Source organism: Lithobates pipiens, unplaced genomic scaffold (assembly GCF_037356315.1).
Source record: "Lithobates pipiens isolate NorthernLeopardFrog02 unplaced genomic scaffold, aLitPip1_a1.2 Scaffold_3, whole genome shotgun sequence".
In the NCBI taxonomy this organism is placed as follows: Eukaryota; Metazoa; Chordata; class Amphibia; order Anura; family Ranidae; genus Lithobates; species Lithobates pipiens.
The window spans coordinates 41,877,594-41,901,490 of NW_027507790.1; the positions used below are offsets into that span (position 1 = coordinate 41,877,594).

Below are 23,897 nucleotides of genomic sequence, written 5' to 3' on the forward strand. Positions count from 1 at the left end.
AGCAAGTACAGACATTAGTGCTCAATGCCAATTTGTCTAAAAGTTCCCTTTCATCTTTTTTCTTCCCCTCTGCCTTCTTTTTTCCCCACCTGTCCACCCCACAACCTGTACATATCTCCCTCAGTTTTGCCCCCTCATTATTACTGCACTTATCACCTTCTGCTCATTCTGAGCCCACACAATGTCATCACTTCCAAATCACTGCAGCACCTACCCTCGTATAAATCCCACTCCCACCCTACTGCCCTCACCCTCCTACTACTCCTAATTTCTGGGGATATTGCCCCAAACCCTGGCCCTCCACCAGCTAATTTTCACCTCCCAGAATTGTCAGTCTACCTTCTCTGGCATAACCCTCACTCTCATATCTCAATTTCCCTGCTTTCGTGAGTCAGCCCCCCCCACCCCCCAATTGTACCCCCTGTAATTCCAGTTAGGTCTCTAAAAAACTTGCCTCTGTCAATGACCTTTTCCTCTCCAACTCCCTCAATCTACTTGCTATTACTGAAACCTTGCTCCAGGAATCTGACACAGCCTCTTGAGCGGACCTCTCTCATGGTGGCCTCCTATGGACTCACTCACCCAGACCGAGTGAACGAAAAGTAGGCAGAGTTGGACTTCTCTCCCCACACAGCACCTTCCAGGTTCTTCCTACACCTACTTCTCTTTCCCTCTGTTCTTTTGAAGTGCACGGAATTTGTCTTTTTTCTCCAGTTTGTCTGAGGAGTACAGTAATTTACTGGCCTCTCATCACACTTTCTTGATGACTTCTCTGTATGGCTACCCTACTTTCTCTCCTCTGAAGTACCCGCCATCATCATCTTTAACTTTAACATTCCACTTAATGTTAACACCTCTGCCTCTTCTCAACTACTCAACTTAACCTCCTCTTCTAACCTAACACAATGGATGCAAACCACCACTCACTCCAATGGCAACACTTTCGACCTCATATTCTCCCACCTCTGCACTCCCTGCAATTTCTCGAACACCCCTTTTCCTCTCTCCTATCACAACCTTATTAGTTTCATGCTCTCCCCGTCTCCTACCTCCCATGCCTCCAACCTGCAAATGGTTACCAACAGGAACCTTCGCCACTTCAACCCTTCCCTTCTTCATTCTGCTAGTGACTTTATGAAAAAAAAATCATACCTCTGTCCTGCCCAAGCTTGGCCAGTTCTGTCTACAACAACAAGCTGTCATCTTCCATGGACACACTAACTCTTCTCTCTACAAGCAGAACCAGTCCTTGTCTGCTACAACCCTGGCAAATAGACGACACCAGAAGTCTCAAGAGAAGCAGCCGTGTTCTTTTTTTTAACAGAAACGTAAGCAGCCGTGTTCTTTAACGAGCATGGCATAAAATTAAATCGCTGCAAGACTTCACCCTCTACAAATCTAAAATAAAACTCCTGCTTCCACACTGCTAAACAAGCCTACTATACCACTGTCATCAAAACCCTTGTATCCAAACCTCATCAGCTCTTTTCTAACCTTAATTCCTTACGTCACCTCCACTGTCTCCACCCACCAATTTGCTTACTGCCCAGGAGATTGCCAATCATTTCAAAAACAAAGTCGACAAAATTCGTGATGAGATATCCAGCGTCCAGCTTTCTCCTCCATCCAACTCACCAGGTCCAACAACACACTCAATTCTTTCCTCTTCCAACCTTGTCACCACTAAGGAAGTTGCCAAACTCCTTTCCACAGCCCACCTCACCACCTGTCCTCTCACAATTATTGGTTGACCTGGATGGACTTGTCTTTTTTCAACCAGGACCCCACCTGTTTGAATAACTTAGACCCATCTCCCTGGTCCCGTTTGCTCCCAACCTTCTTGAACACATTGTTCACAAGCATATGAATTGCTACCTTACTGACAACAATCTTCTCAATCTCCTACCGTCCGGCTTCCGCCCTGATATTTCACTGAAACTGCCCTACTAAAACTCACTAATGACCTACTAATTGCTAAAACCAACGGCTAATATTCCATACTCATACTCTTTGACCCTTCTGCTACCTTTGACACCGTTGACCACCCACTCCTCCTAAAGAAACTCTACTCCTTTGTCCTCTGTGACTCTGCTCTTTCCTGGTTCTCCTCCTACCTACCTATCTCAGTGCACTTTCAGTGTCACATACAACACCATCTCCAGTCATCTTCCTCTTTCTGTTGGGGTACCCCAAGGCTCTGATCTTTTATTATCTATCTATACCTCTTCCCTGGGCCAGTTGATAACCTCCCATGGCTTCCAATACCATCTATATGCTCACAAATCCCAGATATATCTCTCTACTCCTCAACTCATCCCCTCACTCTCCTTATGTATCTCAAATTTACTGAGCGACATACTGTATCAGTATGGATGTCACACCACACCACAAACTCTATTTGTAATATTTACTCCTCGGTCTCCTCCCCATGACTTTACCATTGAGATCAATGGAACACCCTCCACACATGCCAGGGTGCTGGGCGTAATACTGGACCTTGACCTCTCCTTCAGCCCCCTCATCTAATCACTAGTTAACACTTGCTGCTTTAACCTTTGCAACATTTCCAGAATTTGCCCCTTCCTGACTAACGACACCACAAAACGACTTATTCACTCCTTGATTATTTCCCGCTTTGAATGCTGCAACTCCCTCCTCACTGGCTTACCTTTACACAGGCAATCACCCCTTCAGTCTATTATGAATGCTGCTGCTAGACTAATACACCTTACTAAGCAATCCATGACTGTCGCCCCTTTCTGCCAAACTCCTCAATGGCTTCCCCCACCGCATCGTATAAAATTCAAAATACTAACCACAACATACAAGGCCATCCACAACATCGCCCCCAGCTACATCACCAACCTCTTGTGCACATATCGCCAAAATCGTCCTCTCTGCCTTTAGGCAATCTTTGAAAACTAATTTATTCAGGGAAGCCTACCCCACCTTCACCTAATAACTGTACTTGAGTTTTATATTGCATTGTATTGTATTCTGTATTATATTGCTGCAAAAACTGTTGGCTCTATCTAAATCCTGTAAATTAATTATAATGTTGAGGGAATGTGGCCTGGTATGGTTCTAGAAGGAGGGGGAGCCTGCCAGGCTACACACTCAGATAAGGGTCTGGTGTAAATTTTTGGAGGGCACTCTACACTTTTTTCTATATTTTTTGTGGGTTTTCCCTATAAAATCCATAAGAGACCTGAAGGGACTAGTATAAAATTTTAGAGGCACCAATGCCTTTTTTCTTTTATTTTTTTTTGCATGGGGGTCAGCTTAAAATTCATACCAGACCTAAAAGGTCTGAAATGAAATATGGGGGTCAGAAATTTGATATTAAATCATGTTGCCTTCCAACAGGGGGTAACCATACTCCAATTTTTAATATTAATAGTTTTCTTTAAATAAACCCGCTTCTTCATTAACAACCATTGACATCGGAAAAGGGAGGCTGCCATATAAAGTAGCAAGAGCAAAATCCATTACTGTATATGCAGTTTGGCTCCTGCCAAACAGACTAAGTCCCTGTACACACGGTCGGAGATTTCGACAACCAAATCCATCGGATTTTGTCCGTCGGATTTTGCCTGTCGGATCTTGTCCGAAACAGTTGCATACACACGGTCGGACTAAGTTGTCGAAAAATCTGATCATTCAGGACGTGATGATGTAATTTCGTTACGATGGGACTACGTTCAGGCTAGTAGCCAATAGCTTTGATGTAGGAATTTGATCTGAGCATGCGTGGCACTTGGTCCGATCAAAATTCTCTACACATCATCGGAGTATGTCTGATCGAACCAGTTGGTCGGAAAATATTTCCAACAAGTTGGAAAATTGGGTCCGACGGATATTCCGACGGAATCAGTCCGATGCATACCACACACAGTCGGATTATCCGACAACACGGTCCGATAGGACACATTCCGACGGATACTCCGACCGTGTGTACAAGGGCTCAAAGTCTAAAAGCAATGGAGTTAATTTACTAAAATTGGAGAGTGCAAAATCTGGTGCAGCTCTGCATGGTAGCCAATTCGCTACTAAACTCATCTTGGTCAGTTAAGCTTTGACAAAAAAACCTGGAAGCTGATTGGTTTCTCTGCAGAGCTACACCAGATTTTGCACTCTCCAATTTTAGTAAATCAACCCCCATTTGTTTTGATGCATCTGTATTCAGATGATTTTAACTTGAACGATACGTTACCTTTAATTTTTTAGTTTTCACTATACTATACCTTTAACTGTTCAAGCATAGTTAAGCAGGCAAGGAAGTCAAGATTTTCCTATATTTAGCTCATGCAGATTCCAGTTGTTTGCTTTATAACATGTGTATTTGCTGCAATGAGTTCACACGTTACCTTATTAGAAGTGCACTCTGGTTGTTTCAAATGAGTATTCAGAAAGAGGTAACCTCAACTTGTGCTTCACTGATCAGGTAAGAAACTGGGAACCGACAAAATATCCTTATATCTTTTTGCTACAAATTGTCACCTAAACAACACTACTAAAAAGATCAAAGGGGTTCTTTAGAAAATTTAATTTGTTGTAGGATATATTACCGAAAAGTGTGGCAATCAGCTATGAGGGCACTGTACCTGAAATTATTACACCCTTAATTTCTAATAACAGCCACCACAAAGAATACATTTGCTATGTGGGCACTTTTTCTTTCTTTGACTTGGTCTAACTTGTTAAAATGCTAAATTCTATGCTAGTTCTTATATAATTCAAATGTTGAGAGATTGTTATCAAAACTATTAGTTACTGAAGTCCCCCTGACAGCAAATGCTAGAGTCATGCTTCCCAGGTGAATCCTTCATAAGGTAGAATGAAAAATAAATACTTTCAATGCACCATGCCAGACCTTTTCTCGCCATTAACCAAAATATACTGTGGATTCAGTCAATACCAACATAGTTGTCACTAGAGGCTTGTTTGGGGTGGTTGAGGGTATACTTGAACAGGGATTGCCCCAACTACTCCTAATACCACCACATCTGGGCACATCCTCAGCTTGTGTCTTTGTTTCCTATCGTCGCAGGAATTTTAGGCTGCCAGCTTGCTTCTCACTTGCTGCTCTGAGGCTGCATTCACACCTGAGTGTTTCGTTTTCAGGCAAAAAGTTGCACGATTTTTCCACTTCTATTGCCACTATTTTATAAAGGTCAAAAGGTCATCAATGTAAAATGCAGAAAATTGCCTGTAATCTGCCTGAAAAGAAGCTCGTACTTTTTTGAGCTTCAGGCATTTTGCTTCAGGTGACAAATGCCATTGAAATGAATGGGTTTTTGCTTGTTGGGCATTTTTCAGGCGTTTTTACAAGCTGAAAACGTTCAGGTGTGAATGCATCTTGACTGCTTGAGGGTGATCTCTATATACATGGAAGGGAGTGGTGGGGGTGTTTGTGACATTATTAGGGTTGGTGGAAGTGGATCTGTGGATGCATTGGAGGGTCAAGTCTATGAGTGCATGGAGGGACAGTGGGAGAGGGTTTGTTCATGGATTAGGTAGTTTGTTGAGTGAGGTCTCTGACTGTAGGAAGAACATCTGGAGGAGTCTGGGGATGCACAAAGAGGTCGAGGTGTCTGAGAGTAAGAATGGGACGAGTGAAATAGTCTGTGGGTCCATTAGGGAGTCTGGGGTAGGGGGATGCTCTGACATTTCGGCCCGTGTGTGTGTTGGTCTGTTTGGCCGGCTTCTGTTGGACATGCATGCTGGAAAACCAGCAGCCGACCAACTCCTGATAAGCGCTCTCAGCCAATGGCGGAGAGCACTGATTGGAGTGTTCTGGTGGGGGGACTGTCCCCATGTCAGAACACAACAGCTCAGTGGGAGAGATCACTGAACTAACCTAACCGAGCACAGCGGTTCGGACCAGAGAGTACAGTTTTTTTTTCCGTTCAACCCTTGGGTTTGAACGAAAAAAAAAACAAATAGTGTATACCCGGGTTAACAGTTTTCTGAAAACAAGAAGAAAAATAAACAAATAGAAGTAGGAAATATAAACCAAATTATTATATGGAATGTTTCCACCCTTCCTTATCTGTCCTGTATTATCAACTTTGCTCAATGAATAACAAATAGTTAATTTAACCCAGAGTTCATCTCAGTCCAGAGTAATTTTTTTTAAGCTGGCTATGTACTAATAGATTTCTTTCATTCAGTCCACAGCCCTCAATGTGCATTCCTACCAATGCACACTCGCCAATGTACCCGACACCAATTAGATGTTAGAACCACAGCAGGGGTTCCCAGCAATTAACTGAGGGAGGCAGTCCCATTGAAAGCAGTGGATGGCTGCCGGTGTTCTGTCGAATAGTGGCCACTATCGATAAGTGCCTAGAATATACTGCGCATGCGCCGCACTGAACAGCACAACAGCTGATTTTACAATCAGCTGTTGTGATGGCACCTGCGCACAATGCAGATGGAAGAAATTTTTGTGTCAGAGTGTGCCTCGCGCTGCTGAGGGGTGTTCATGTCGGTGAGGGGCAGAAAACAATTCTTTTTCTCCTATTTTTCCTGAACGCTTATTTAGTTAACTGAAGTGCAGGTTTTTCTATGTTGATGTGTGGGTTTGCAGGGCGTATTTAGCTAACTAGCAGAAAAAGTTTTGTTTTGTGTCATTGCCCATCTTTTAAAAATCCGGGCCCATCTTTGCAGCATTGCCCATCATTTAAAAATCCGCCCCTCAGGCACAATCTGACACAAAAATGTCTTCTGTCGGCTACTGTGTGCAGGCGCTGTCACTCCGTCACAACAGCTGAGCGTAAAATCAGCTGTCATATTTTTCCGTACTGCGCATGCGAAGTTCATCCTGGGCACGTCTTGATAGTGGGCAGTATCTGACAGAACTCCGACTCTCACAGCTAAACATAGCCATTCGCATGTAATCGGTCATGCATTGATCACATGCAAAAGATTGGCCCTGGACGCAGATAGGGCAGATCAATTTCGAGTGATTGCTGCATAAGTGATTACATGAGTGGCTGCAATTGACTGCTGTCTCCAAGGCTGCTCAATCGCATTAGATCATTGCATGAGCAATTATATGCTAGTGGCGGCAATTAGCTGTGGGAGCCAGCATCTTCGCATTGCTTTCAATGGCACTGCCTCCCACACCTAATTGCCGGGTATTCTTGCATGTAATCAGTGCTATGATCGCACTCTGAGCCTGGGTTCACACTATAGCAATGTGGAAATCCCTGCGATTCCAGTGCGGGTTCCCGCATCGCATCTTTCCTACAGGCAGTTCATACTAGGGCGGAACCAATGAATAGATTAATCGACAACTAATCAATTCTGAAAATAGTTGTCAACTATTTTCATAATTAATCGGCCAGCATACAGAATGCATTATTTGTTTACATATCTGGAAATACAGTGCAGCACACATACAGCTCAGTACACGATCTATACATGTCGATGGGTGCCTTGTGAATGTGTGAGGAGCAATGCCTCATGGGACATGTAGTCCTGGGCAGGAAGTGAGTTGTTCTAAAGACAGAAGTTTTTTTTACCTTGCTATAGGGGCTCTCTGTACTATACTTTGCAGCTTGCTATTGGGGCACTCTAAAGGCAGGAGGAGCCAGAAGTGTCGGCGGGGGGCCCCAGAGAAGGATCTGGGCTGCTCTGTGAAAAACCATTACACAGAGCAGGTAAATATAACGTTTGTTGTTTAAAAAAAAAATCACTTTAAAGAGTCTGTGCAGGGTAGATCAGCATCTGAACCCAGAGAAGGTGAAGGCTGATAGACTATCTGGAGGTAATAGAAGGCATTACAGATACAGTTAAAGTAAACTTTTACCAGTACTGTGCATTATATTTAAAATGATCATATCCATGAAAAAAGTCTCAGCTTTAATACTTCTTTAATTAAAAAAAATGTATTTCTCCCTTCCACCCTTCATATAGCTTCATGTTTGACTACTAGTTAAAAATGCCCATATAGCATACTTCTGGGTATATTTATTACCGTATTTATCGGCGTATAACACTCACTTTTTTCCTCCTAAAATCAAGGGGAAATCGTGGGTGCGTGTTATACGCCGATCCCCCGCTGTTGCTACCCATTTCTGGCGTTCTCTGCGGCTTCCGGGTATTTTCGGCCGCACTCGAAAATACCCGGAAGCCGCCGAGAACTACCGAGCGCCGCCAAGATACAGATACAGGCGCCATTTTTAAACGGCAAACACACTGACAAGGCTGCAAATGACTGACAAGGCTGCAATGGACTGACAAGGCTGCAAATGACTGACAAGGCTGCAATGCAAGGCTGCAAATGACAATGATAAGGCTGCATTGATGGGCATTTACCGTATATACTCGAGTATAAGCCGAGATTTTCAGCCTCTTTTTTGAGGCTGAAAGTGCCCCCTCGGCTTATACTCGAGTCACCGCTGTCTGACTGCTCGATCAGCGTATCGAGCAGACAGACAGCGGACATTCTAAAATTCAAAAGCCGCGCCTCCGCCTCCGCCTTCGCCTGTGATAGGCGGAACACTGAATTTCCCAGCAGTCAGTGTTCCGCCTATCACGGACATCCGCTCATCCTCGTACTACGGACGAGGATGAGACGATGTCCGTGATAGGCGGAACACAGGCTGCTGGGAAATTCAGTGTTCCGCCTATCACAGGCGAAGGCGGAGGCGCGGCTTTTGAATTTTAGAATGGCCGCCGAGAAGAGCGGCGATCCTGGAAGGACGGAGGAGGCTCGGGACGGCGGCTCGGGACGGCGGCTCGGGACGGCGGCTCGGGACGGAGGCTCGGGACGGAGGCTCGGGACGGAGGCTCGGGACACAGGTAGGCTGGACACACACACAAGGCTGCACGGACACACACACACAGGGATGGATGGATGGACACACACACACAGGGATGGATGGATGGATGGACACACACACAGGGATGGATGGATGGATGGATGGACACACACACAGGGATGGATGGATGGATGGATGGACACACACACAGGGATGGATGGATGGATGGACACACACACAGGGATGGATGGATGGATGGACACACACACAGGGATGGATGGATGGATGGATGGACACACACACAGGGATGGATGGATGGACGGACACACACACAGGGATGGACGGACACACACACAGGGATGGACGGACACACAGGGATGGACAGCCATGTCTCACCCTCGGCTTATACACGAGTCAATACGTTTTCCAGTTTTTTGGGGGTAAATTGGGGGCCTCGGCTTATATTCGGGTCGGCCTATACTCAAGTATATACGGTAAATGTAAGTTTTTTTCCTTAAACTTCCCTCCTAAAAGTTTTTTTCTTTTAAACTCCCTCCTAAACTTGGGGTGCGTGTTATACGCCAGCGTGTGTTATACTTCTATAAATACGATATATATATATATATATATATATATATATATATATATATATATATATATATATATATATATATTGTGGCAGCACGCAGGTAAAATCACCTGGTTGTATTCAGGATGGGAAATATGTGTGTCCTAGATTCAGGCTTTATGCAGACTTTTACAATTAGAGGGGAAGAGTTAATGAGCCCAGCTGAAGTAAGTGGGCTCATTAAGACCTCTACAAAAAACCCCAGCATGCATAGGGAGATGCTCCATCCTGGAACCAGTTTTTGTGTTGTATAGACTGGGGAGTGTGACACCTGTTCTGTGCGGTGAGTTAACGCCTGTGTGGCAAACCTCTACGACAGGGACAGGGACAGGGACTGGGGCAGCACAAGGCTGCTCTCAGTTGTTAGGCAGGGAAATCTAAGTGTGTAGTTAGAGGTCAAGCTGACCAGGATTTATTTTCATGTTTTATTTTGTTTGGCTGTTATATGTATCACTGCATGTAGCAGAAATAAACCGCATCTTTTGTTTTTTTTGCACCTACAACGCTGTCTGCTGTGCCTGATTTTGTGTTGTGAACCCATCCAGGGGGTCACACACACCCGCTGCCGAGCTAACCCCTCACAGTTGGTGGAGAATTTTGGCAGTTTTTTGTTTTTTTTTTGTTAAGGCCAGCATGGAGGAGATACTGAGACAGCTGGCTCTAGCAAATGCAAACCAGCAGCAAGCAAATGCAAATCAGCAGCAAACAAATGCAGCTTTACAAAAGAGCCTTGCAGCTCAACAACAAGCCCAGCAGCAGGCAAATGCAAATCAGCAGCAGACAAATGCAACTTTGCAGCAGAGTTTGGAAGCTCAGCAACAAGCCCAGCAGCGATCTGAAGCCCGCTTCATAGACCTGTTGCAGAAGCAAGAGCAGAATTTTCAACAGCAAATAGAGACATTGATACAGCAACGTCCGCAGACCAATGAAGCAAGTGGGTACAATAATACCGCAACCTTTGGTGTGAGCCGTTTACTGACAAAAATGACTGGAGAGGATGATCCGGAGGTGTTTTTGACCACATTTGAAAGGACTGCTGAAAGGGAAAAGTGGCCTAAGGAGCAATGGGCTGGACTGGTGGCCCCTCTGTTAACTGGGGAATCGCAGAAAGCTTATTATGACCTAGAGCCTGACCAAGCAAAAGACTATGTGGTGCTAAAAGCAGAAATATTGGCACGGCTGGGTGTCACCCTGGCAGTCCGGGCTCAGCGTGTGCATAACTGGACTTTTCAGGTTGGAAAACCTCCCAGGTCTCAAATGTATGATCTCATTCACCTGAGCAGGAAGTGGCTGCAGCCAGAGATTTTGACCGCACCAAACATTGTGGAACGTGTGGTTATGGATCGTTTCCTGAGAGCTCTTCCTACTGCCATCCAAAAATGGGTAAGCCATGGAGACCCAGAAAATGCAGATAAACTTGTGGATCTGGTTGAGAGGTACTTGGCTACAGAGAACTTGACCACCTCTTCCAGGGACTCACGGACTTTCCCCCCTAAGACCAGATCATCCCCAGTGGCGGGTAAGATGACTCCAAGGGGTGAGGGTGGAGAGAGTGAGAGGGTGGGAGTTCTACCTAAGATCTGGCGGGAGCAGCCCAGGAAGCCCATGCTGCAAGAGGCAGCGAAAAAAATTATTTGCTACCGCTGCCGGCAAGAGGGAAATATTGCAGCCAATTGCCCAGTTGTGGATGAGCCTATGCAATGTGACTTTATAAGGGAGAGACGTCAGTCGCTGTTTGCGACAGTTGCATGCACTGCCATTCGGGGACCTGAGAAACATTTATGTAAAATGTGTATTAATGGTAGACATGTTGATGTGTTGCTAGATTCAGGTAGCCTGGTAACATTGATAAAAGCTGAATTAGTTACTACAGAGGTCTCTGGGAAGAACAGGGTGGCTGTTATTTGTGTGCATGGGGACACCCGAGAGTATCCTGTAACTTCAGTGTTTTTTGAGACCCCCAAAGGTAACCTCTCTCATCAGGTGGGGTTAGTGTCTCAGTTACCACATGATGCTATTGTGGGAAGGGATTTTCCAAAATTCTGGGAACTCTGGGATTGTCCTGAGGCCCCCATTGGTGCCCCTATAAACCAGGAAGATGACCAGAATTCCTCTGGGAGTGGTGAGGACTCTCCTGAATTTCCCTTGTCGGTATTGGCGGGGGAAACTCGAGAAACTGGGGAGGAGCCAACATCCTCAGATGAAAACATGCCGTCTGTGGAGTTTTCGGATCTTGAGGTTCACAGGGAAAATTTTGCCACAGAACAGTTAAAAGACCCCACCCTAATAAAGGCACGGGAAAATGTGGTGAAAATAGATGGCGAGTTAGTGAACCCAGATAAGACTTGCCCTTATCCTTACTTCACTATGGAAAGGGACCTGCTATATCGAGTGGCTCAAAGGGCAGAAGAAACCATTGAGCAACTTGTAGTGCCCAAACCTTACAGGAAGTTGGTGTTAGAATTGGCTCATGGACACATTCTGGGAGGTCATCTGGGGACAGAGAAAACCAGAGAGGTATTGCAGAGATTCTATTGGCCTGGGGTCATGAAGGAAATAGAAAATTATTGTTCCTCCTGCCCTGTGTGTCAGAAGTCGGCACCTATGCCACATTTCCGTAACCCACTGGTCCCCTTTGAGAGGATCGCAATGGATTTGGTAGGTCCGATAATGAAGTCTGCTAGGGGGCATCAATACATTTTGGTTATATTGGACTATGCCACCCGTTATCCGGAAAGCAATTCCTCTCCGAAATACCTCGGCCAAAACCATAGCCAAAGAGCTATCCCTTGTTTTTAGCCGTGTGGGTATTTGTAAGGAACTGCTTACGGACCAAGGTACACCCTTTATGTCCCGGGTTATGAAAGAATTATGCAAGTTGTACAAAGTGAAGCAATTGCGTACATCTGTGTATCACCCCCAAACAGATGGGTTGGTTGAAAGATTCAACAAAACCCTAAAACAAATGTTAAAGAAGGTGGTGGATAGAGATGGAAAGAATTGGGATTGTCTAATACCCTATCTGATGTTTGCCATTAGGGAGGTACCCCAATCCTCTACGGGTTTCTCACCCTTCGAGTTGCTCTATGGGAGACACCCAAGAGGGCTGCTGGATATCGCCAAGGAAACTTGGGAAAATGAGAGTTCTCCTCACAGGAGTGTGATTGAGCATGTCGCCCTGATGCAAGATAGAATTGCACAGGTAATGCCAATTGTAAAGGAACATTTAACCCAAGCGCAGTTAGCACAGCAGAGAGTGTACAACCGTGGGGCCAAGACACGTACTTTTTCCCCGGGGGATAGGGTCTTGGTGCTAGTCCCTACGGTTGAAAGCAAATTTCTGGCCAAATGACAAGGTCCATATGAAGTAATTGAAAAAATTAGTGAGGTGAACTACAGGGTTAGACAGCCAGGAAGGCGAAAGCCGGAGCAGATCTATCACGTCAATCTGCTGAAAGCCTGGAGGGATAGGGAATCCCTAGTCGCAGAGACTTTGTCACAAGTACAGCCTGATTGCTTAGTTCCTGAGGTTGGAATAGCAGACACCTTATCGAAACCCCAACAACAGGAGGTTAAAGAGTTTGTACTTCGTAACAAAGAGATTTTCTCTGAGCTTCCGGGACAAACATCTTGCGTAGAGCATGACATTATCACCCCGCCAGGAGAAAGGGTAAAACTAAAACCTTATAGAATACCAGAGGCCCGACGGGAGGCAATACGTGGGGAGGTTCAAAGGATGCTGGAATTGGGTGTGATAGAGGAGTCCCAGAGTGACTGGTCCAGTCCTATTGTACTAGTGCCCAAACCTGATGGGAGCTGGCGGTTTTGTAACGATTTTAGACAATTAAATAAAGTTACAAAATTTGACACCTACCCCATGCCACGTATAGATGAGTTGGTTGACCGGCTGGGAACAGCCCGATATATGACAACTCTTGATCTCACCAAAGGGTATTGGCAAATTCCCCTGGCCGAGTCGGCCAAGGAGAAAACTGCGTTTGTAACCCCAGATGGGGCATTCCAATATAAGAGAATGCCGCTTGGGTTACAGAATGCACCGGCAACATTCCAGCGGAAAATGGATAAGATTCTGAGGCCCCATCATAAATATGCTGCAGCTTACCTGGATGATGTGATTATCCATAGCACAGACTGGGTCTCACATTTGCCAAAAGTACAAGCAGTCCTAGACTCTATCCGGGAAGCTGGGTTTACGGCCAATCCAAAGAAGTGTACCATTGGACAGGAGGAGGCCAAATATCTTGGGTACACTATTGGGAGGGGGGTGATAAAACCCCAAGTCAATAAAGTCGAGGCCATACAGAGTTGGCCACGTCCCAACAGCAAGAAACAGGTACGAGCCTTTCTGGGAATCGCTGGCTATTATCGACGATTCATTCCCCATTTTGCTTCTCAGGCTGTGCCCCTCACCAACCTGACAAAAGGGAAAGAGTCGGTTATGGTTAAATGGTCCCCAGAGGCTGAGGAAGCATTTCAGTCTTTAAAAACAGCCTTATGTAGCCAGCCAGTGTTGTACTCACCAGACTTCTCTAAGGACTTCGTGGTACAAACTGATGCGTCAGACGTTGGGTTAGGAGCAGTGTTATCCCAGGTCTGGAACGGGGAAGAGCACCCAGTCATTTACCTCAGCAGGAAGTTGAAGTCCCATGAGGTAAATTACTCCACGAATGAGAAGGAATGTTTAGCAGTGAAGTGGGCTCTAGATTCCCTTCGGTACTATCTGCTAGGTAGGCACTTTGACCTGGTGACTGATCACGCTCCTTTAAAGTGGACGGCTCAAAACAAGGAGACCAATAGAAGGGTAAATAGGTGGTTCCTGGCCCTACAAGAATTTAACTTTACAGTTAAGCATCGCCCTGGTGTTAAAATGGGGAATGTGGATGCTTTGTCTCGGATACATGCATGTCTGGCTGCTTGTGTTACAACCCCAAGGTTGAAACAAGAGGGGGGGGGGGGGGTATGTGGCAGCACGCAGGTAAAATCACCTGGTTGTATTCAGGATGGGAAATATGTGTGTCCTAGATTCAGGCTTTATGCAGACTTTTACAATTAGAGGGGAAGAGTTAATGAGCCCAGCTGAAGTAAGTGGGCTCATTAAGACCTCTACAAAAAACCCCAGCATGCATAGGGAGATGCTCCATCCTGGAACCAGTTTTTGTGTTGTATAGACTGGGGAGTGTGACACCTGTTCTGTGCGGTGAGTTAACGCCTGTGTGGCAAACCTCTACGACAGGGACAGGGACTGGGGCAGCACAAGGCTGCTCTCAGTTGTTAGACAGGGAAATCTAAGTGTGTAGTTAGAGGTCAAGCTGACCAGGATTTATTTTCATGTTTTATTTTGTTTGGCTGTTATATGTATCACTGCATGTAGCAGAAATAAACCGCATCTTTTGTTTTTTTTGCACCTACAACGCTGTCTGCTGTGCCTGATTTTGTGTTGTGAACCCATCCAGGGGGTCACACACACCCGCTGCCGAGCTAACCCCTCACAATATAAATGCTATTTTTGCTTTTTTGGTGCAGTAGACTTCAATGGAGAAGCTGCAGAAAAGCATGCAGTGTGTTGTTGCCATAATTTGCGGTTTTTAATCGTCCCCAACAACAAATTGGACAAAAAAGCATAAAAATGCAAATTGACGCAAAATTGTGTGTGCAGAAACACACAGCAACATTTGAAGAGCATCCCACATCATCCAACCATCTCCAACTGGCACAAGCCCGGAGGGAATTTGCAATGCATTATATTTCTTTGACTCAGACTGATGTTTGCTTACTGACAGGTAGAATATTTGAATCAGGGGATAAAAATGGTCGCCTTCTAGCTAACCTTGTGGCTGAACCACTTTCACGCTTTCAAACTATTGTACCCGAGCTGTTAGCAAAAACTGGAGTTTGTTTAACTGATCCTGATGCAATCTTCAGAGAGTTTTATGTCTTCTTTAGTGAACTCTATCATCAGCCTCAATGCCCCTCTCCAGACTCTATTAGCTCCGCTTTGTAATACATGTCACTACCTACCTTGACCCCAGAGGCAGGGGTGTAGATAAGGGGGGTCAGGGGTGTTCAAACCCCCCCAGGGCCTAAATTAAATGCATAGTGTCCCGGCTCTGCAGCCACACATGGCACCAGCGACAGGCAGGACTGCAGTCAGTGGCACACAGAGTGTGATAATGCTGTTGCAGCAAGTGTAATAGATCATTAGGCATTCCCACACACATGTTGTGGTACACCGCCAGGCCAGTCTATCGGGCTCGGGCTGAAGGATGACTGATTTATCACCAGGCAGCACAGTGAGAGCTGGTCGTGCATGTAGTCCTGTCCACTACACACCATGTATTCCCGTTAGCTTGCAGTGCCACTCCCACCTTGGGCTTGGGAGAGAAGCTTTGCTTGGGCCCTGGAGCGCAGAGTGCTTGTAAAGTGCTGTGTAGCCGCCGGCCCCCCACATGGATAAACTGCTGCTGTCCTGTCCAAGTATGTCCCTCTTTCTCTTTTGGCCTAGTCTTAGAGAGTGTCCTCATAACTACCACTGCTCAGACTGCTGTGCTGCTGCTGAAATTCTGCTGTTCATACTAGGTAATCGTGAGTCAGTGAGAGACTGCCTGTGATTCTGTGTGGCAACTGGCAAAGTATGTGATTGAGGCTGGCTGAGCTAAATTTTGCATTGCTTGTGTTACTGACAGTTGACTGAGGCTAAGCTGAGTTTTCTATTGCTTGTATTACTGACAGTCCAGCTTGGCACTGGCAAGCATGTTATGGTGCTCACCGGCTTACTGATTCAGCAGTTGACACCACAACATGTCTGCCAAAGCCAGAACCAGGCTGGACTTTCTGCTGCCCTCAGTGGCATGCCTTGACCCTGTTTTACCCCTGGATCATACATATGGTACAGCAAACAATGTGATCCCTGTGCGTTTCCCGCATTGCATTGCAATCACACTGTGTTTTTGATCTGCTGCAGGTGTCAATTCAAAGTTAACAACTCCCCAAAAGAAGGTCACAAACGCAGTGTTTTTTTGAACCAGATTGCATGGTTAGTTTTCAAAAAAAGTCCCTGCACTTTTTTTGGTGCGATGTGGTGCGATTCAGCCCATTCAAAATGGGCTCAAATCACACCACACAGAACCGCATGTGAATTGCAGCCTTATCAGTGCCCATCTGCAGCCTTGCCCATCCATCTGCATCCTTGCCCATCCATCTGCAGCCTTGTCAGTGTCATTTGCAGCATTGTCATTGCAGTCTTGAAGTTTAAAAATGGCACCGGGTCCTCTCGGCGGTTCTCGGGTCCTCTCGCAGTCCCGAGAGTAGCCGAGTGTACTCAGCTAGGCTCACGGTCACACCCAGTCCCTGTGTTATATCCATCATAGGGTGGGACTGGCCGTGACTGTGAGCATAGCATAGCCGAGTACACTCGGCTATGTATCTCGACGGGGCCCCCTATTGGGTGGGGCCCATGGGCTTGAGCCCAGTCAAGCCCAATGGTAGGTCCTGCCCTGGCTATTGTATTCTGATAGGTGGGAGCACTGGATATCAAAATACACAACTAATAGTTGCAGGCACTTTTCGGCCACAAAAATAATCTACAACTTTTCAAACTGGCGGGACCATCAACTGTTAGAATTCTGGCTCATTCCACATTTCAGTTACCAAAAGTTTCTAAACCTACTCACATACATTAGAGGTCTATCAAATGTGAATGAATGATGTGCTGCCAAATCATTTTCCTTCTGAAACACTTGACCAGTGTAGCTCAGATATCCCCGCTTTTCTGTTACAGCCACTTTATACTCCCTTCCCTCTTTCCTTACCTTAAATGAGAGACCACACCATTCTTATGGAATATAATGGCCATAACAGCCTTTATTAAACAACTGAAGTAAAACTCCAAATAACCTTCAATATATAAAACCAACATATATAAACAATAGAGAAACAACATGTTTCAACCCAATTTATTGGTCAGTGATGGAGCTACCTCCTTTTTCCACCGTATATCTCACCAGTACACTGCGGGACTATTTACCAAACATCATAGGCCTTCAGCTGTACCGCTCGGAGACAACCCCGTTTCCCGCAGTGTAACCACCCAGTATCCCTTTCATGACTAAGCCTATTTTTGGCATTTGGTGTTTACAAGTTAAAATCCATATTTTTTGCTAGAAAATTACTTGGAACCCCCAAACATTATATTATATATATATTTTTAGCAGAGACTCTAGAGAATAAAACGGCGATTGTTGCAATATTTTATGTCACACGGGTGTTTTAAACGCAACTTTTTGGGAAAGGGACACTTTCATGAATTAAAAAAAAAAAAAAAACAGTAAACTTAGCCCATTTTTTTGCATCATTTGAAAGATAATGTTACGCCGAGTAAATAGATACCAAACATGTCACACTTTATAATTGCGCGCACTCGTGGATTGACGACAAAGTACGGTACCTAAAAATCTCAATAGGCGATGCTAGAATTATTGCTCTCGCTCTGACGATCGCGGCGATACCTCACATGTGGGATTTGAACACCGTTTACATACGCGGGCGCAACTTCCGTATGCGTTTTCTTTGCTTCGCGAGCTCGCGGGGACGGTGGGATTTATTTTAAAATGACTAAATTGTTTAAAAAAAAAATAAAATTTGATCACTTTTATTGCTGTCACAAGGAATGTAAACATCCCTTGTGACAGTAATAGGTGGTGACAGGTACTCTTTATGGAAGGATCGGGGGTCTAAAAGACCCCCCACCCCTCCTCTACACTTCAATGTATTCAGATCGCCGTATATCTTTTTGAAACCGGCGCCATTGGCAGCCGAGTAAATGGAAAGTGATGTCATGACGTCGCTTCCGTGTTTACTATGTGTTTACGGCTTCGTTCCAGTTCCTCCCCAGCAGCCGGAGGCAGCGGAACTTGAATCGGTGCTCCCGATCGAGCGGGAGCACCGGTAACAGTGGCGGGAGGCGGCGGGAGGAGGGACGTCCCCTCCCACTCCTCCGGCATAACAGCCGAGCGGCTTTTAGCCACATCGGTTGTTATACCTGGATAGCCAATCGCCTGCTGAAAAAAACGGTACCGGGATGATGCCTGCAGGTGCAGGCATCATCCCGGTATACCCCCCGGAAGCCGAGTACGCACATCTGCGTACGCTCGGCGGGAAGGGGGTATTCATTAACCTTTTGATGTAATACACCGGAGGGGCCATACTACTGATGAGCCCCCCACTCCTTTTTCCACATCCGTTACTGCTACCGCCACTGACCAACAAACAAACACTGCCAACCCCCAAGCTGTCATGACGACCATCTTTACACGATCCTGCAAATACAAAATGACATATTAACACCATTCAACACATCAACCTTAAGGGAGGGTGGGTGGGAAAACCTGCCTCCTCATGTGCCGCCCCCCCTGGACTGGCCCCGCTCAGCTCCGACCCCTTCTTCTACTGCCGCTCCCCCATCTCCACTCACCCACGTAATATCAAGTGTGTCACTAGACACACTGTCAGGTCCAGCCCTCCGCTACGCTCCCCTGCAGTCTGCTCTCTCTACGGTCCTCTACCATAATGTACATGTAGGGCAAAGGGACAGTGGGGTTGATTTACTAAAGGAAAATAGACTATGCACTGTGAAACTTCACAACATTAGCTAGACTCTGGGGAAAATTAGTACAACTGCATTTGCAAAGTGCAGTCTATTTGCCTTTAATAAATCAACCCCAGTTTCTCTAGAAAAGCACCACCTATACTTCTGTGCAACGCCTTCCTCATTCTCAGCCAGCACTGAAATGACTGGTGTTGGTGACTCAGCAGAACAAAGATGTCCCTGTGACAGTGCTCAGGCCTAATAATTGGCAGCTAACCTAGTACTGTCACATAGGAGGAGGTCAAACGAGGAAGTGTCACGTATAATGGGACGCTTCAGAGGAGGAAGGGGTTGTGAGGGAGTGCTGGTGAGATTAGAGGGATTGGGAAGACCTTATCAGCGACACTGTTACTTTGTCTTGCATGGACAGATGTTGTGACTACATTTGCTTATTTTTTTGGATTTTGCCTGTTATTTTTACCCGGAAATCCTGCCAATAAAAAACTTTTGGGGAGATTTACTAAAACTGGTGCACACAGAATCGGGTGCAGCTGTGCATAGTAGCCAATCATCTGCTAGAATGTATTGTCAAAGCTTAAAGCGGAGTTCCACCCATAAATGGAACATCTGCTTATCTGGCCGTCTCCCCCACCAGTGTCACATTTGGCCCCTTTCAGGGGGGAGCAGATACCTGTCTAATCCAGGTATTTGCTTCCACCTCACCGACCCTGTCTCAAAATGTCATCCAGTCCATCCACTGTGCTCTTTTAATGCCGTGTACACCCCGGACAATCCGCCCGTGTGTGGGCTCTGGTGGACTTTTTTAATCCAAAAGGCGGACTTAGAAAGCAGTTTTGACTCAAAAACTGTCGGTCACAATACGGCCGCGTGTGTGCTAGTCCGCCGTACTCTTGTGAAATGAACGGACTTTCCGGCAGGGAGAAAAGTCTGTTCATTTTGAGCGCGGTAGGCGGGAAGGAAGTGAGGGAAGTCAATGTCGACGCCTTCGGCCCCGTCACCTGGTATGGATTTAAAGGGGAAGCCCTACGCCGAAAAAATGGGGTGGGGCCCCCCCCAGGACCACGCTACCTGGCTTGTCCTGAGCCGTACCAGGCCGCATGTCTTCAACATGGGGGGTGCTTTGGGGAAGGGGGGTCACGCGGCCCCCCCACCCCAAAGCACCTTGTCCCCATGTTGTTGAGGACAAGGGCCTCTTCCCGACAACCCTGGCCATTGGTTGTCGGGGTCTGCGGTCAGGGGGCTTATTGGAATCCTGGAGCTCCCTTTAATAAGGGGGCGCCCAGATCCCTGCCCCCCACCCGAATGAGTATGGGGTACAATGTACCCCTACCCATTTACCTGTGAAAAAAATGTAAATAAAACACAACACACAAGGGTTAAAAATTATTTATTGCACAGCTCCGGGGGTCTTTTTCCGTCTTAGGGGGTCTTCTTGCCGCACTCCTCCTCTATCTTCTGCTCTTTTGCTAGCTCTTTTACTAGCGGAGGAGCCCGGCTTTCTTCTTCGCCGCCGCCGCCCGGGGGTCTTCTTCTGACTTTGGGGGTCTTGTCCTCCTTTTTCGGGGGTCTTGTCCCACTCTTCTGTTCTTCTTGCCGGGCCTCCGTGCCTTCTTCCAGCTCTTTTACAAGCGGTGGCCCGGTCCTTTATCGCTGCCGCCTTCTCTTCTTCTTCTTCTTCTTCCTTGAGATGTTGACTCGACACGCTCTCTGGCCGCAATGACAGGGACACGGCATGCGGCGGCTTATATAGGGACATCGCCGGGCAATGTCCACGCCCATTATGATGTCACAGTCCCGGAGGATTCTGGGACTGTGACATAATGGGCGGGGACATCACCCCGGTGACCCTGCCCATTGTCCCTATATAAGTCGCTGCGCAACACGTCCCTGTCATTACAGCCAGAGACAGTGACTAGTCAACATCTCAAGAAGAGAAGAACAGAAAGCGACAGCGGAGACAGAAGACCAGGCCACCGCCAGTAAAAGAGCTGGAAGAGGGAGCAGAGACCCGGCAAGAAGAACCGAAGAGGGGGACAAGACCCCCGAAGTCGGAAGAAGACCCCGGAGCTGTGTAATAAATTATTTTTAACCCTTGTGTGTTTTTTCACAGGTGAATGGGTAGGGGTACCCCATAATCATTCACATAGGGTGGGGGGCCGGTATCCAGGGGCCCCCTTATTAAAGGGGGCTCCCGGATTCTGATAAGCCCCCCGCCCGCAGACCCCGACAACCAACGGCCAGGGTTGTCGAGAAGAGGCCTCATCAACATGGGAACGAGGTGCTTTGGGGTGGGGGGGCCGCGCTGGAAAAGTCTGGTGTGTGGGCAGGTCTGCTCGTTCGGAAATTTGGTGGACTTTTCAGCGGTTTGTCCGCCAGACTAAGTCCGCTGGATAGTCTGATCGTGTGTACGTGGCATAAGACATCTCTTCTTCCCATGCTCACCTCCAGGACTTTTCCAGAGCCTCTATTCCTCTGGAACTGTCTGCCTCAATCTGTTTGGCTATCCCCTATTCTGTCTGCTTTTGGATGATCCCAAAAAACAAATCTCTTCAGAGAAAGTCTATCCTGCTTATACATGTAGCAAGATCCCAGGGCTCCTTTAGTCTAAAGAGAACCTCCAGGGCCAGAGATAGCTGACATCCTTTTGTATATGGTGACATATGGTATGCGTATATGTATATGTTATATGGTAAGAAAGGCATAGTGGGTGTAATGTAAGGTAGATTCATGGGCACCAGACACTTCTTGAATGCAAATAGATTTTGTCTCTTAACAGAACTTTGGGAGAGAGGGTTAGGGCAAGGACACTCTCAGGAAGTTGCAATGTCAGTTATCAGACTCCGAGACTTCTGCAGGAGGACAGCCATGCAGGGAAAAGCATCCAGCAAGACGCCACATCTGCATGTGTAGGAATGCTGTCTGCTATAGAAACAGTCTTTAACAGTAGTTTCTAACCCAAAGTGTAATGCCCCGTACACACGAGCGGATTTTCCGTCACAAAAAACTTGGATGGTTTTTCCGACAGAATTTTGCTCAAGCTTGGCTTGCAGACACACAGTCACACAAAATTTCTCTGAACTTTCCACTGTCAAGAACACGGTGACGTACAACACTATGACGAGCCGAGAAAATTAAGTTCAATGCTTCCGAGCATGCATAGGAATTTTGCACGTCGGAATTTGTACAGACGATCAGAACTTTTTCCAACTGAAAAATAGAGAACCTGCTCTCAATCTTTTACTGGCACTCCAGATACTTCTCAAGCTACCCCCACTGGCCTGCTCGGTCCCTGGCTTGACACAAAAGGATGCTCTGAAAGCATCACCTCCGCTGGCTGGGTCCCTGGCTTGATACCCGCTGAAGTTTCCAGATTTTTCACAGTCCCTGGTTGGTGAGAATTCTGCTCCGGTACTTGCTTTAGCTACTCAATGTGGTCCCTGGTAGTAAGGTGGATGGTCCCTTAGTGGCGACAGCTTTCCCTCTACCTCGGACCATGACAGGTTCTCCGGCTGGCAGAACCACCACGTCTGGTTGGACTGCAAGCAGCAATCCCAACCCTGCGCTGCTCTATTGCTTCTGGATAGGCCCTCAAAGAGCATAGCAGCCAGATGTGCCTGGAATAGGCCCCATCTCCAGCCTAGCAGCCCAGGCAGTACAACACATGTCCACCCAGACAGCCATCCAGGTGGCACAGAACACTGATCACCGGACCCCACCCAAATATATAGCTTCTCCCAGCAGGCCAAGGGATCCAAGAAAACTCCTGTCCACTGGCTGAGACACCCCATATACCCATAATCTGACCTTGCAGTATCCTTGTCTTATCCAATGCCACCAAGTGCCAGGCCACCTAGCGGCAAAAGAGAGAAGTGCAGCAATTATAGACGTAGCGTGAAGTCAATTGATCCTCAAAAAATAGCCAAAGTAGCTATACCTGACAGGTAAATTTAGGAGCAACCCTGCCTAAACAAAAGGGTGCTACGTCTATAACAGCTGAACTTTTACTTTCTATATTAGTTCATCTGTACAGAACACAGCTTTTACCTGTTGTATGACTTTCCCATCCCGGTTAGATTGTAAGCTTTTACAAGCAGGGCCCTCCTAACCCTATTGTTATGTATTGTAACTGTATTGCCCTGCTTGATATTGTAAACTTTTGGCACTATATAAATCCTGTATAATATGTATTTCTCCATTATATCTATAGGGTCTGTTTCACACTATTGCAAACTGAATGCGGGTCGTCGTCCCCCGCATCCAATTGGCATAGCAGGAGATTGTGACTGGCTCTCTATGGAGCTTGTTCACACATGTACGCAGCGGCTCTGGTGCGAATTGTACAGGAGTCCTGTGCATATTTTGGTCCATTTCAGGTCCGAATTAAGCCAAAAATTCAGTATCTGAAACGGTGATTGGGGATGCATCAGGTTTCTGCTATGAGCATGTAGCAGTGTGAACCCAGCCTTACTCTTACATTTAGAACGGTCTGGTTTTTCTTCTTTGCATTTCTGGCAAGACCAACAGGTATTTCTGTGCTTGCTAAAACATTTCTAAAAAGCTTGAAAAGTGAAAATGAACACAGCCACAACATCTACGGACTGGAAAGCTGAAATATACTTGAATTTGACTTGGAATCATCCTCTTGTCTAGTCTCTGTACAGCAGTGCTCAGAAAAAATGAAGAAGCAGCATACCAAGCCAATCAGATGCATTGCAGTGCCAGGAGTCTGCTGCTAGGAGGGGAGAGCAAAGTGCCAAAGATAGCAAAGTGCCAGAGAGCTTTGCCTTTCACAATCCAGACACAAGTGGGCATGGGGAGGAGACCTATACGTAAAAGTCATGCTACAGCAGAAAAAGATCAGGTCCCCTCCCCT

At 46.5% G+C, this 23,897-nt stretch overlaps 1 protein-coding gene across 2 annotated transcripts in view; it reads left to right on the plus strand.

Moving 5' to 3' along the window:
• The window catches only part of GGT1 (gamma-glutamyltransferase 1), a 266,175-nt gene that overhangs the window by 42,288 nt on the left and 199,990 nt on the right, over window positions 1-23,897 (plus strand). Inside the window, exon 1 of one of the 2 annotated variants that reach the window (XM_077461551.1) lies at window positions 4,423-4,444. The exons of the other annotated variant lie outside the window; for it this stretch is intronic. The gene's annotated coding sequence lies outside the window, so the exon portion shown is untranslated. Of the gene's footprint in view, window positions 1-4,422; window positions 4,445-23,897 lie in introns of those variants that run through there. 2 annotated transcript variants of the gene reach the window in all.